The following is a 13672-nucleotide window of genomic DNA, read 5'->3' on the forward strand; positions in this document are numbered from 1 at the left end:
CATTTTACTATTTTCATGTAGTTTCTTGTGTCGGTACTGCAGAGTGATTCTTATCAGTTTTCAGAATCGATGAAGCTTCCTCACGAGCATATGTTGCTATCTCATTCTCTCACTTCAGAAAGAAATACCCGACACGCACCTGTGTTCCGATGGGTGCAACTCTGTCTAGGTCCTACTGAAAAAATTGAGGCGTAGGATCTCTATTGTGGAATGGCCACTGAGCAAATGACGGAACAAACAAAAGTTTTTTCCCAAGTCTTTGCTGTTGAAAATGAAGTAAAGAATGTCAACTGTTATGAACGGCTTATTTGGATATTTTCCTGCGCACACTTTTCCCTTATTCTGTTAATGGAACAAAACAATTGAAATTCTCTTTCAATAAACTGGCCAGTTCTGGCCAATCGTCGTGTAAAGCAATGGTTCTCACTGGGGGGCCCATATGGCCCCCAGTGGCACTGGGATACTTCAAGGGAGGACCACGGAAGAAAATTTAGAAGAGGGCCATGACAGGTGGTTTGGAGGGCTGCAAAAAGCCGAGAAGAAAAATTAAGGTGAGAAGAAATAAAGCTTTTATATTTAGTGACTATACACTTACAAAATCCACAAAACCAGGGCTGTCTTAGGGCATGGACCCACCCGGGCCTCACCACCTATATTTTGCAGTAGGTTCCCTAGGAGGTTCCCACACTTGTGATAGATCATGCTCGAGGGTCTCATGTCCATAAGTGATCCCACCTTATGATATTTTGTATAGTACAATAAATTTTGTAAATAAGTAGGAAATATGTAGGCTGTTTATTTCCGGCTAAGTATAGGACTACCATAGCATCATTTTTCCTAAGGAGCCCATGATGTTGAGACAGTCCTGAATAGAACTCGGATTAGCAGGGAGCTCAATAAATTCTAGGCCAGTGGTCTGGAGGCCAATCTTATTTGCAAAATTTTCGTTCAGTATAAATTAACTGAAAAAAAATCAATTCAATACGTATAAAAAGACCTTGCTTCTAGATGAGGGTCGAAGACTCTGGGTAAGACAGGGGAGCCACGAGAAAAAAAAAATGCTTCAAAAAGGGGGGGGGAGCCCACAGGCAAAAAAAGTTTATAAAACGCTGGTGTAAAAAGGATGAATGCGTGAAAAATGATATGACACCATCAAAGAACAGGAAGATAGGAAATAATTATTTCTCGTATTCAGTGACACTTATAAGCCAAAATACATAGACGGAACTAATGGAAAAAACTACCTCTTTTTCTTTTTACGGACAGTCGAAATGAGGAAAAAAGGTGAATCATAGTTTGATTTTGCCATGCTACTCGGGAAAGAGACACACGAAAGGCTATAAAATGTAACACTCAAGACAGTTGCGGACCCAGGACGATGTGACGGGAAGGGCGAATTGTGTAAGTTTGTTTCACCGTCCCATATTGATAAGACAAATATTCACATTTTATTTGGCTCTTGGTAGGAGTTCGTTGTTTCCATCGCTTCCTCGATCCCCGCCTGAGCGAAGACAGGCATCTTCAGCGGCTAATAAAGTCGAGGCAGATATTTTCAGCAGCGAATGAAGCCGATGCAGATACAGTAGAGCATCTCGATAACGGTCACCCATGGGACCAAAAATTTTGTCCGCTAACGGGAAGAAGAGCCGCAGCAGGGGCAAGCAAGCATTTTGGCTCCCCCTTTTTATGTTGAAAGAGGTAAAGGTGTGAAATTTACGCCCCTTCTAGTCCAGCGGGCAGCAGACCCGCCTGCTCTCTCTCTCTCCCCCCCCCCCTAGCTGCGGCCCTGGCGGGAAGTGTCGATTTATGGGAAAAACGATATACAGTGGAACCTCATTTATACAACTTTCACATTTATTCGACGTTTGACTTCTGTCGCAATTGGTTTCTATACTAAATTTTAATGTTAAAATCAAATAATTGAAAGATTATCATATTTGCCAATATGAACTTGGATTCATACATAATCATTGTTGAGTATTATAAATTGGGGAATCTTTCACATCGACGTACGCGTTGCAAACGACCGTCGAGCTTTGACATTTCGAGTTTCTTGATCAGATATCGATTTTAATTTAATGCTCCCCATGTATGTACAGTTTGTCATTATTTGGTTCTTTTCTTTTGATTTTTATCATGTTCTTTTCGTTCGTTTCTTTCTTTTACCCCGCAATGTAAATGCAACCAGCCTTTTGTGGATGTAAATGAATGAATAAATCTCCAGCTGCGAATAGATATCGGTCCAGTGCGTATCCGGCTTTTATGTGTAGGTGCATCGGATAATCCCGTATTTTCCTCAGTATTATTCGTGTCCCCCTCTGGACCCATGCTTGCCCTGGGAAGGGATTACACAGTTTACGTAATAATTGAGTGACCGCTTTATGAGAGAAACGGCATTTTTATTTCCCCTCACTTTTATCAAAATTTAAGAATGGAAAATGTTTATTTTACCCGACTTTTATACAGAACATGTTAGATATGTACGAGCAATAGCGTGAGCAGTATTACTCTTCGGGAGGGGGCACCTTTTCTTCCCTCCAAGCGAGGGTTCGTTTTTACTGCAAAAAAATATATAAACTGGAGTGTGTGTCCGAAACTCCAAGAATTTTTATCATGAAATTTTTATCATGAAATTTTTATCTGAAAGAGAAATGAAAAGTCAATAAATGAACAGAATTCTGAGTGCAAGTTCTTTTCAACCAGTTTTTGGAGTCAATGAGGAGACTCGTTTTTACCGTCTTTGAATGTGCTGTATTGCAAATACCGTAGGGAAAGGAAAACGTTTCGTACCAAAGAGGAAAAAAGTGTTACTGACTGCGCTGTACCGAAATGTCAATCTTTATTATCACCACACTGTCGGTGGTATTACATACCGCTGTTCGCAAGGGGGGTAGGCATCATGTTTTACTAGAGAAGCCTGCCAATTTTGGAACGATTGTGCTTTTGACGTGCCATTTTGAGAACGATTCGACAAAAAAACTCATGCCCGGTGGATGGTTAAGGGTATTACTGCACTGTACGCACACGATTCAATGATAATTTGTACAGATAGAAAACCACAAAAGGCATCAAGTAATTTACAAGAATTGATCAAGTCGAAACATGGTGCGAAAACAACTTTAACAGTTAGTAGTAGTAAAACAACGAGTTAAACTTAATGCAGACAAGACAGTGTGGATCACAGGAAAACTCGATCTAACCCCTCCCCCCCCCCCAGATGCCGGAATAGTGGTTGAGGGGAAATTCATTGAACCTGTTATTAGTACTAAATACTTGGGAATAATAATTGACAAACGATTGACATTAGTGCAACAACGCAATTATGTAATACGAAGAGCAGACGTAGCAAAACACTTTGAAACGTATACTTGCAAACAGATCAACATTGACTATCAAAAACAAATTAAATGTATACAAAATGGCTATCAGGTCCATACTTTCATATACTGCACCAGTGTGGCTCTACACGAGCAATCAACACATGGTTAAATTGGAACAATATCAAAACAATAAGAGCTATCAGGAATAAAATAAGAAACGATATAGGAATGCCCACCATACACGTCTTTGCTCAAAAGCTGACTAATAATCTCTTCCAAACTCTTGAAGAATCAGAATACCAACATCTTAGGGAAATATCTACTTACACAAAAGATCAGATTTTTCCAGATCCAAAAATTTTTTGGTTATGAAAAGACCGGAGGTGTACCGGGATTGTGAAAAATGTATATAAGCAACTACATATAGTGTAAATAAAACTGCAAAGTATCAAATTTTGTAGATAATATATATTTTACCAAATAACGATTAACTGCAATGTATAATCGCATTTATTAATATGATATATAGTTGACGCTAAGTATAAAAATGAGTAGTAAATATATGCATTATGATGAATGATTAATATTAAAAGAATAGCAATAATTATAACTTAATGACGACCTAACAGGCTGAGGTGACATTGTTACTGCCCCGTTGAGTGACAGCTTTTTATTTCCTCTCCTGCCTGCTTAAGCCTTTTCCCCCTAGATTAATAACCCAATATGGGTAATATTAAACTAAGTAGTTTAAAAATATATAACCATGGCGAAAATCGCACTACTAGTCCAGGATGGCTAAGAAATGACTCATGGGTATGCACTGTTTGCCAATTTCCGTCGGAACCCACAGGCCACTATACATATCCTAAATATGACAATCAGTGATTTTTGGATGTATGTATGTTTTCCTGGCCCAAGAAAGGCGCTGGGAAATGTAAAATATGTTCTATTATACCCGTTGGCATAATCTAATGGTTTAGTTCGGATTTAATTAAATCGGATGAGAGACCCTTTCTATATATTTATTGGATCGATTTCCGTTTAAATTTATAGTGTAAATATTTTTTACAAATAAAGTCGATTTTAAGGACTACCTTCCCGGGATAGGTCCAGAGACTTCTTCGGGTAGTTCTGGCTGAATTACAAAGTATTCATCTTTCCACAATATTAACTTGAATGCTTTTTTACCCAGCTCCATAATCCAGGGCCGTTGCCAGAAATTATTTTCGAAGAGTTGGGAGAGGCAAACATACATGTATTAGTAAACTTAATGTGATACCGATTATCTGTAAATGGGCCGCGGGTCCCGTGAGACACGGAATCGTCCGTGGTACCCGCAAATAATCTACTATTCTGCTATGTGGTATTTTGCGCAAAATTCGCAGTGGTTAGGCACTATTTCAAGTTTGTAGAGCGCCATCTTTCGAAGCGTATAGTAACCAAATGGGATTAAAACGACCGATTTTTTAAATTCCAATTAAAAAAACCAAAGACAAATTGTAATTTGCCATCAAATTAACAATTACTTGAAACTAAAATTAGTTTGATAAAACGTTACTTTATTAACAAGAAATTTTTTATTATGAATTAGAATTCAGAATGATTTAGTCGAACATTTCTATCATCAGTTTACCTGAACGAATCTGAGCCTTATTTACAGGCTTAGGTCAAATTCAAAGACATGAACGCCGTCACCTTCGTCGGCGGCGGCCGCTGGTTCCGGATCGCTCGGTCCATCAGTGACATCTGCGCACAACAGTTCGAAATTAAGCTAAAAAAAGACTGTTACACGATTCTCCTACAAAAGGAAGTCCTGAAATTTCTCCGCGAAAAAGGATTTGAAATAATCCACTACGCTACACAAGCAAGCGAGTCAACGGCCGTTCTGCTAAAAGGCCTGGACCCCCAGACACCCGCAGGGGAGATCAAGGACGAGCTCGCAAAACTTGGATATAAAATTCTGGACATTCAACAACTCACTTCTCAAAAAAGGAGACCAAAAAAACACAAACTGCTCCTCTGGAAAATTGTGACTCCTCATGACGTGAAATCAAGAACCATTCTTCAACAGCACCAACTTAACTTCGTGCCTATCCGAGTCGAGATCTTTAGACGACACCCAAGCCGCATACTTCCCAAGCGCTGTGTAAAATGTCAAAGATGGACTCTCACAGCCAAAGAATGCAATTTCGCCGAAAGATGCATCAAATGCACAGAAAGCCACATCGGCCACCCGTGCTACAAAATCAGAGGGACACATTTACCGGAATGCGTTAACTGCAAGGAAAAAGGCCACCCAGCGAGCTACAAAAAATGTAGCTCTTACATAGCTGAACTCCAACGGCTAAAATCCGGGAACTCGTTACCCGTAAAAAAGGGACGCCCCATCCAAGCAGTCTCCGAAAATCCACCAAAACTGAAGGAACGCCCAACGTTTCTCCCGAGATCCGTATGGAAAAATATAAACGCGTCTCGTAACACCGAAAAAATAGACATAACATCTAAAGGGAAAATTACCAAGAAATCGACGAAAAACACAAGTCCAGAAGTTGCATCGACAGAAAAAACAAAGTCCGTCGAGAACACAAGAACCAATCCTAAGCCGATTTCAAACTCTACGGACTTCGCAACACACCCTCCATCTACGGACTTTACAAAAAACTTAAGTAAGCAGTCGAGTAAGCAGACCTCGACCAGCAAAGCCGCACCGAAACGCAAGAAAGATGCCGAACCACGCCCGGCACCACCGGCAACCAAGCAAGCCGAAAGCACCGGCGACCTCACCGGAGCCGACGAAGATCAATGCCCAAATTCAACATTATATATGTTTGAATATGCGAAACTTTGCTTCGAGGATATCCTCAAGTTCAACTCAAAAAAAAGACCGGCGAGCAGTCTTCGAAAAATTCTTACACGAGGCCGGGAATATCATCTCGTGAAAATAAGCCTCGATTTTCCTCGACTTAAAAAATCGAAGAAACCCTTATAATAATCCAAGATATACAGAAGACTGGATGTTGTGAAGATATTTAGTATCCGAGATGTTAATTTTTTTTTTTTTTAAGGAAGGAAAAAACTCATCTCTGCCTCCACCGGGAGTCGAACCCGGGTCCCTCGATTGCCGGACGAGCGCTCTGACCACTAAGCTACAGAGGAGATAGAGATTTTCCTTCGCTAGAGCGTATATATGCCGAACGGCATTCATGCGACATTCATGTCACTTATAATAATCGGAAAGTATTCTTTTCTTTTTCCTTTTCTCATCTTTTTCTTTCAAAAAAAAAAAAAAAACCCCACTCTTCAAAAAAACTTGAAAAAAATTTCGTGAAAAAAAAAAATGGTGTTCTTAAACTTTCTTCTCATCGAATATTCTGGACTTTGAAAATAATCGTACTAATACTGTCTCTTTTTTTCCTCATTTCTTGCCACTAATTTTTATTTTGTGCATATCATGTATGTTTTTCAGATTCCAGCCAATACGGAATCGAGGATGCGTCTAAGCCAATCCCAGGCGCGCAGGCCAACATCAAAGCGTTGCCCGACCGGGCTTCTTCACAAGCAAAGCATAATCATAATATTACTAATAACGTAAGGAAGTGGTGGCATTTTACATCGACAAAATTTAAATTTTATTGAAAACCAGTGAACCATTTAGTAACTTTTTTCTTTTCAAAAGAGGAATTGCTCCCAACCTTCCCCTCTCGTACATTCACTTACACAAACATTACTGCCTTGTCTTTCTCTTCATCAGAGGGACGCGATGGGCCCTCAGCCCGTATGGGGAATATATGTCCCGAACAAGGGCCAGGCATCCCCTTAAAATTTTTATTCTGGTTCTGGTTCAAAGACATGAAGTCTCATGCAATAGAGCCACTATGGCAGTCAAACCGCAGACTCAATACTTGTACAGCTGCAAAGAGAACTTTAGGGGTCATTTAAGTATTACGTCAGCATCGGGGGGGGGGGTTTGAAGTTTGCTTATATACGTCATCAACCAACCCTTTTTGGGGGGGGGGTGTCAAAAATGCCTGAAAATCTGCTTACGTAATACTGGAATTGGGTACTGTGTAGGAAATTGACAATCTCACATAAACAAAATAACCGAAAAATATTTCTCCATCACCTGCATAAAATAGGATTATATAGGGGCATATAGACTTTATCTGAAAAGTCATTTGGCGAAAATATCTGCATTTTCCCGAAATATATATAATACAGCAAATGTTTGTTCTCATGAGTATAATCATATCGTTTACAAAATGATAACATAGTGCAACAAGTGAATACAAATAGGAAGATAGTTAACATAATTAGTAGGAATCGCATCCCTTGCGATATAAAAGATGCAGTAATATTTGTCCATGGTGCAAACCGATGACTCGGCGATACATGGTTCGCATAAAACGCCAACGTTGATAAGTTCGTGTGGAGAATTTCTGTTTGGAGAATCCCAACCTCGAAAGTTAAGTGTTGACGTGTGTGTATGAACTGTTCTTCCATATAAACACAGTTTATCTGATATACACCAGTGGTTTCTGCTTTAAATTCCACTACTTGTTTCTCTGGTGTAGTTCCCAAATGTAGAGTACTAGTCGGTAGTCGCCACCGTGTGCGTGATGCGTTGAAAACTCGCTGACACTGTACCTTCGGCACATGAACTATAGGCGACAAAGGTGAATCGTGCTAAAGGATTGCATGAGTAACCACCTTCTGCTGTAATTTCTTCCGTATGGAATTTTGGGCACACTGTACGCCGTTCCGTCACGATGTGATAATCTTCAAATGACAGATGCACGTTGACAGGTTTGCTGAGCAATTCAGACATTAGCTGTTCATTTTCATCGATATAAAAATAGTGGTATCCGATAGTGCGTGGTAATGCTGCCACACTTTATTCTCGCTCATTCTGTGAAGAGCCGACGTCAGTATGTGGCAATGTAGCACTTCTTCATAAGCGCTACACTGTATACTGTTCTCATCGAAGATGAAAGAGTTCGTTAGCGAACTGTTAGCTTATAGCGTTGCCTTGAGGTACTCCTGCTGGAGCAGCATGTTCGATATACGTCTCCCTTTCTTTACCCACTCGCATTATGAGTGAATTTTGCATTAACTGGGTTGGTTGGTCGTACGCGCCAAGAATATGGATTTTAACGCCTATTGTCGTGGACATAACATGATTGGTGACAGTCGCTTGAGATGACGCATTCATGCTCTCTGTAATTTCCAAATCATAAAAACACGAGTATCCCGTGACGGCCCGTACTTCATAAGTCCTTAAATGATCAGGAACTAAGATGGCTCTATAAAACAACCAACCTTGGGAGTCAATGATTGTGCATGTCGAAGAACCCGAATCCATCGCTATACATCTATTTATTCTTGATTATTGTTTAGACTCAGTCGTTTCCGCAACAAAACTTTAAGCTGGGACACAATGCTCACCCCATCCAACACAGCGTTTTGAGGACACGCTACTTGAGCAACGGTTTTCGGTTCGGTAGGAAACGAAGTATTGCCTCTGGGTATTCCAATTACACCTGACCTTGTTCAATTTTATACTTAGAGCAAATATAGTATTTTTGTCGTCATCTTCGAACCACACAAACATTGGGTGAATTTCAAATTCTCGAGAGAAATCGTGGAGTGTGTGGTAAGTTTACAAGTTTCTTTTTTATACACATTTTCACATTCGGTAATCGTTGAAGTAACTATTAAATGGTTATTGCATGTGGGGTCTAGCGAGCATACTACCGATAATAATGCTAACAGCACCAACAGGGTCGCGGTTTGGTTAGGTATTCCAATTCCGTTTAAAAATTGTTGCGTTTAATCAACGGAGTGACGCAACCGGCGACCGACATGGACCCTTCCAATCATTGTTAATCTCGCTGTACACCTATCGCATAATTAAGTTATGCGATAGGTGTGGTACACCACGCTGAAAACCGATTTGATAATTATGAGAAAAGTCGTTAGTGCTGTTTTGAGATATATGACCATAATAGAAGTCATTAGCATACACAGCATATTGTATGGTCGGTGGCAAACATTGTAAATGATCAAAGGCAGCCACACAGAAAAGACATGGTAATTTCCGGCAAATGGTTCTACCATTGATACGTAATTCTCTCATCGTTAATCCGCCCTGTTCAGCCACGAATATAAATTGAAGCAGTCCCTGAAATCTGAGGAAATTCTCGTTCACCACTGCTTGTTTAACGAAATTATTGAAATGAACAATTTCTTCTAGTCCTTCCTTACTATTAAAACACCCGATGTAGAAACTGACTAAAGCGTCATGAAATTCAATAAATTTTCCGTTATGATTGAAAATTGCTTCTTGATCTAACAAAGCGCGACGATGACGCTTATGCACACTACCATGATCCACGCGTTGACCACAAAACGTTAAAGAAATATTACGTGGATCTTCAAAAACGTTGAATCCATCTATGTGAAAAATTGGAGATTTACCGCGTTTGATTTCACAAAAATACGTTGCCGGGGTTTTACACGTCATTTCTTCACAATATCCGGCTGCACCATTGCATGGTGTGCTGGTGGAGCATCCGCAAGGAAAACCCTCTCTTGTGCACTCGAAAATTTGTGTACTTCCCGGAACAGTAAGATTCTGCTTCATTATGAATTGATGGGGTTGTATTAGTTTTTCTGCTGTGCGCGGAGACCATATGTAACTTTTCCAAACTCGTTCACAATTCTGACATCGTTTGGTCACTGCACAACTAGTTGCGGGCAAGTGCGCATGCTGTGCCTTGGATAACGCGTGAGCATTTTTGGACGGCATCCTTCATTTCGCATATCTCAACATTGTGTCTCGCCACTGCGATGCTGCCGTTGAACACTAGGAATAAAATCTAGAGAGTGAAAAGAGTTGGTTTTTTCTTCTGTTTATACTGGTCCTTAGTGATTAAGGAAATTCGCCTTCCCATACAAACCAGGTTATATTAGATATCTCTCTCCATGAACTTATTAATGTTAAAATGCGGCCAAATGTTACCATTTACTATTTTCTTATTAATTAATAGTAATGACATTCAATAGTTTCTTTGGGGGGGGGCAAAATAGCAGAAGGTTTAAGCAAAAATATGAGAAAAGAAAAGTTGTTATTTAAAATCTTCTCAAACGATACTATGACCGAAAAGAAATATCAAGGAAGCAATTCCTGACAGGTGCAACTTTTCACTACAAAAAAAAATTGATAACTTAATTCATTACATTGTGTGTGAGCATTAATTTTCTTTATTATTTCTCTATGAAGTATTTTTATCCACAAATTTTCAAATCGAAATTTCCTAAATGTAGGTCTACAGCCATGATTCATATTGAAACACTTGTATAAAAATTGCATTATTATTAAAGAAATACATATGATGAATTGTGATGTGACGTTTGAGTTGTGTGTACCTGTGATGCACATCGTGTTTTTCAAGTTAACTATCCCGTTTAGAACAAAGTTATTTTATTTATTATAAAGTTTACGTTATAGTCTCGTATATAGTAACAAGGCTTCCTTTAGCAATTTTTCTACATGTGAAAAAATGTACCACAGATGGGTCTGTTTCACGGAAACAATCTATTGCCCATTTATACTTACGAAGCCGTTGGTATGTTGTTCATGATGAGTGTCATCTTTTAAATCTCAGGATTTTCAGTTTAAATAATGACGGCCTTTTTTTCTTTTTTTTATCGCACCGACAGAAAAACAGCACCTGTGGATGTAGGTGTAGCTACAGCAACGACTCTGATCGAATTTTCAGTTCTTTTTCTTTTCTTCTTGATATATTTAGACCAGTGATTCTAAAACTTTTATCAACTGCAGCTCTCATGGCTCATTTGCGCAGAAGCAGTAGTGTATTTACAGGGGGGCTGGGTGGGCTATAGCCCAGGGCGGCAAATTTTGGAGCATAGAAAAATAGGAAAACCATTTTTTTAAATTCACGTTTCGTAAACGCGTGGAAATGTCATGAGTCATTTCTATAGTACAGAATATATAATTATTATAAACCATTTATTACAAACCATTGTTTATTTTTCGTTTTTTCTCCACACAGAATGTCGTTCAAGTAAAAAAAATATGATTTCTAACCTTCCCATTTACAGCGTTATTCACCGCCATCTCAAATAGCATTGTCACAAGTAGACGTGGGAGGGTGAGTAGGCATCCAGCGAAGCAAAGCAGCACTCATTTCAGTTCACTGAAGGTGTTGTCAAAAAAAAAAAGACAATAGTTCATCAGACATCCCCTAAAGAAGGAAGGGGGGGGGGGGTTCTTTGGAGGGCTTTCTATGGGAGTGTTGGGAAGCCGTCTTATTTGCGACCGGGACATTTGCGATTGAAACAAAAATCGTAGTGTTTGCGATCGCAGCCACGTGGGCATCAAAGGAAGGGTAAGTTGAAGGAAGATGTAGCAAGAGGGATGATTTACAGCACTCAACGTGTCAGAAGTATCTCAGGGAAATGATTGCACTCTCAATTTAACGGACTAGCAGCGTATGGTTTCTCGTTGAATTCGAGACTAGATAGCTGCAATGTTTTACTGTAAAAAAAATATCATCGATAGTAACGGAATAGAATTATTTACACTATTTTTGATGTATAGATCTTTTGTATCGTGAATTTTTTTGTTTATTTCTGGTGGAATCTCTTGAATTACTATTTTTTGCATTATTACGATCAGGTAGTCAAAAATTGGAAAGTTTATTTATTCTGCATTGTATCCGGTTACAATCCATTCAATCCGAAGTTGGGTCCGTTAAATCGGGGTTTGTTGTCTCTTATTGGGGGAAATCAATTCCACGGTGTAATATTTCAGAGAAACTTGAGGTAGATAGCAACACACCAATCACTAAATTAAAACGTAAATGTAATTTACACGTTAAGTATATGTGAAGAGAAAAGGTTACACTAGTTTGACAAATCCTTAAAACGAAGTGTGGTACTTGCTACAGTCTCTTTCGTATAAACATTTTAAGATACTTGAATAAATGTTTGAAATGCAGTGTGGAAATGAAATTCAAAAGTCTTACAGGTGAATTAAAAAAAATGACTGAAAATAGAAGGAAAGAAAAAATCGTAGGATATATTCGTAGGAGAAAAATATTGGCCATAAACAAAAATGTGGAATATCATTGAGCATACAATTCATTTGAGAAAAAATTATTAACAGATTAATTTTAAAATTTCAGAAGTACACATGTGTTCTTCTTATGATGATAGACCGGTAACTGGTTCACGGAACATTAACCGACAGCAATTTATCAACTGTTAATAGTTTAAGCAGACAAATATTATTATGCACACACCGAAATATTATTGATGTCAAATATACATTAATCATTGAATATTAATAATACTTATATGGATATTCATTTCTGAAATAATTTATGAATTCTTCTTTAAATTTTTACACGTTAAGTATATGTGAAGAGAAAAGTTATAATAACAACTATAATTAGCTTGGCTCCTCAACTCCGGACTGTTGGCCAAGAATTCTGCAGCTTTACCTTTCACTTTCGATTTTAGTACAATCAATTTCTCCGCATCATTCCAATCTGCTAATTTTGAAATTTCTTCTAATTGAGATAAGAAAAACTCTGCCGGATACGATGGCTCAGAACCCGAAAATGAATTCAGCAACCCTAAATACCCTGCTATTGTATTTAACCTTACAGGATGGCCTTCTCCTACCATGTTTACTTGATGATTCATTTTTGATAAAGAAAATTTTTACACCAAAAAAAAATTCCCAATTTTGAAGTTAATATTTAAAGATTCGTAATTTAGTATCGAATCCTGGTCTAAAAGACACCAAATGTTAGCCCGTTCGGGTTTGAGGCCGTTCTCGTAAGTACGTAAGCGAATGCCGTTCAATGATTTCAAATTGCGTTGTGTATATATAAAGTATAATAACCCAGGCAAAGTTTACACAAAGTAGTCATACACGAGATGCTGGAAGTTAATTAGTTTATTTACACTCTAGTTAATTGAATTAATGCAACTTGTATTTTTCATGCCATATCATCATCCTTATTAAAAATTATTAATACATATTCCATTCAAGGATACTTAACAATATCTTCGGTTGGCCCCCAAAACAATTAAGCTCTTGGCCCTGAACATTATATGACCCGTGATTTTCCATTACACCTCAGTTCGCCCCCAAAACAATTAATTACTAGTACCTACACTATATGTCACATATGGGAGAGAGAATATAATCCATGCATCACTCACCAGGTGAGACCCTTCTCCAGTCTTTAGCCCATTAGACACTCATCGCAGCCAGGAAACCGATTCCTCCGATTACAACTCTCGTCTTCACAAGTCATCTC

Source organism: Pholcus phalangioides, unplaced genomic scaffold (assembly GCF_987345545.1).
Source record: "Pholcus phalangioides strain wild (caught in Gottingen) unplaced genomic scaffold, Ppha-v1.0 ptg000017l_1, whole genome shotgun sequence".
Classification (NCBI taxonomy): Eukaryota; Metazoa; Arthropoda; class Arachnida; order Araneae; family Pholcidae; genus Pholcus; species Pholcus phalangioides.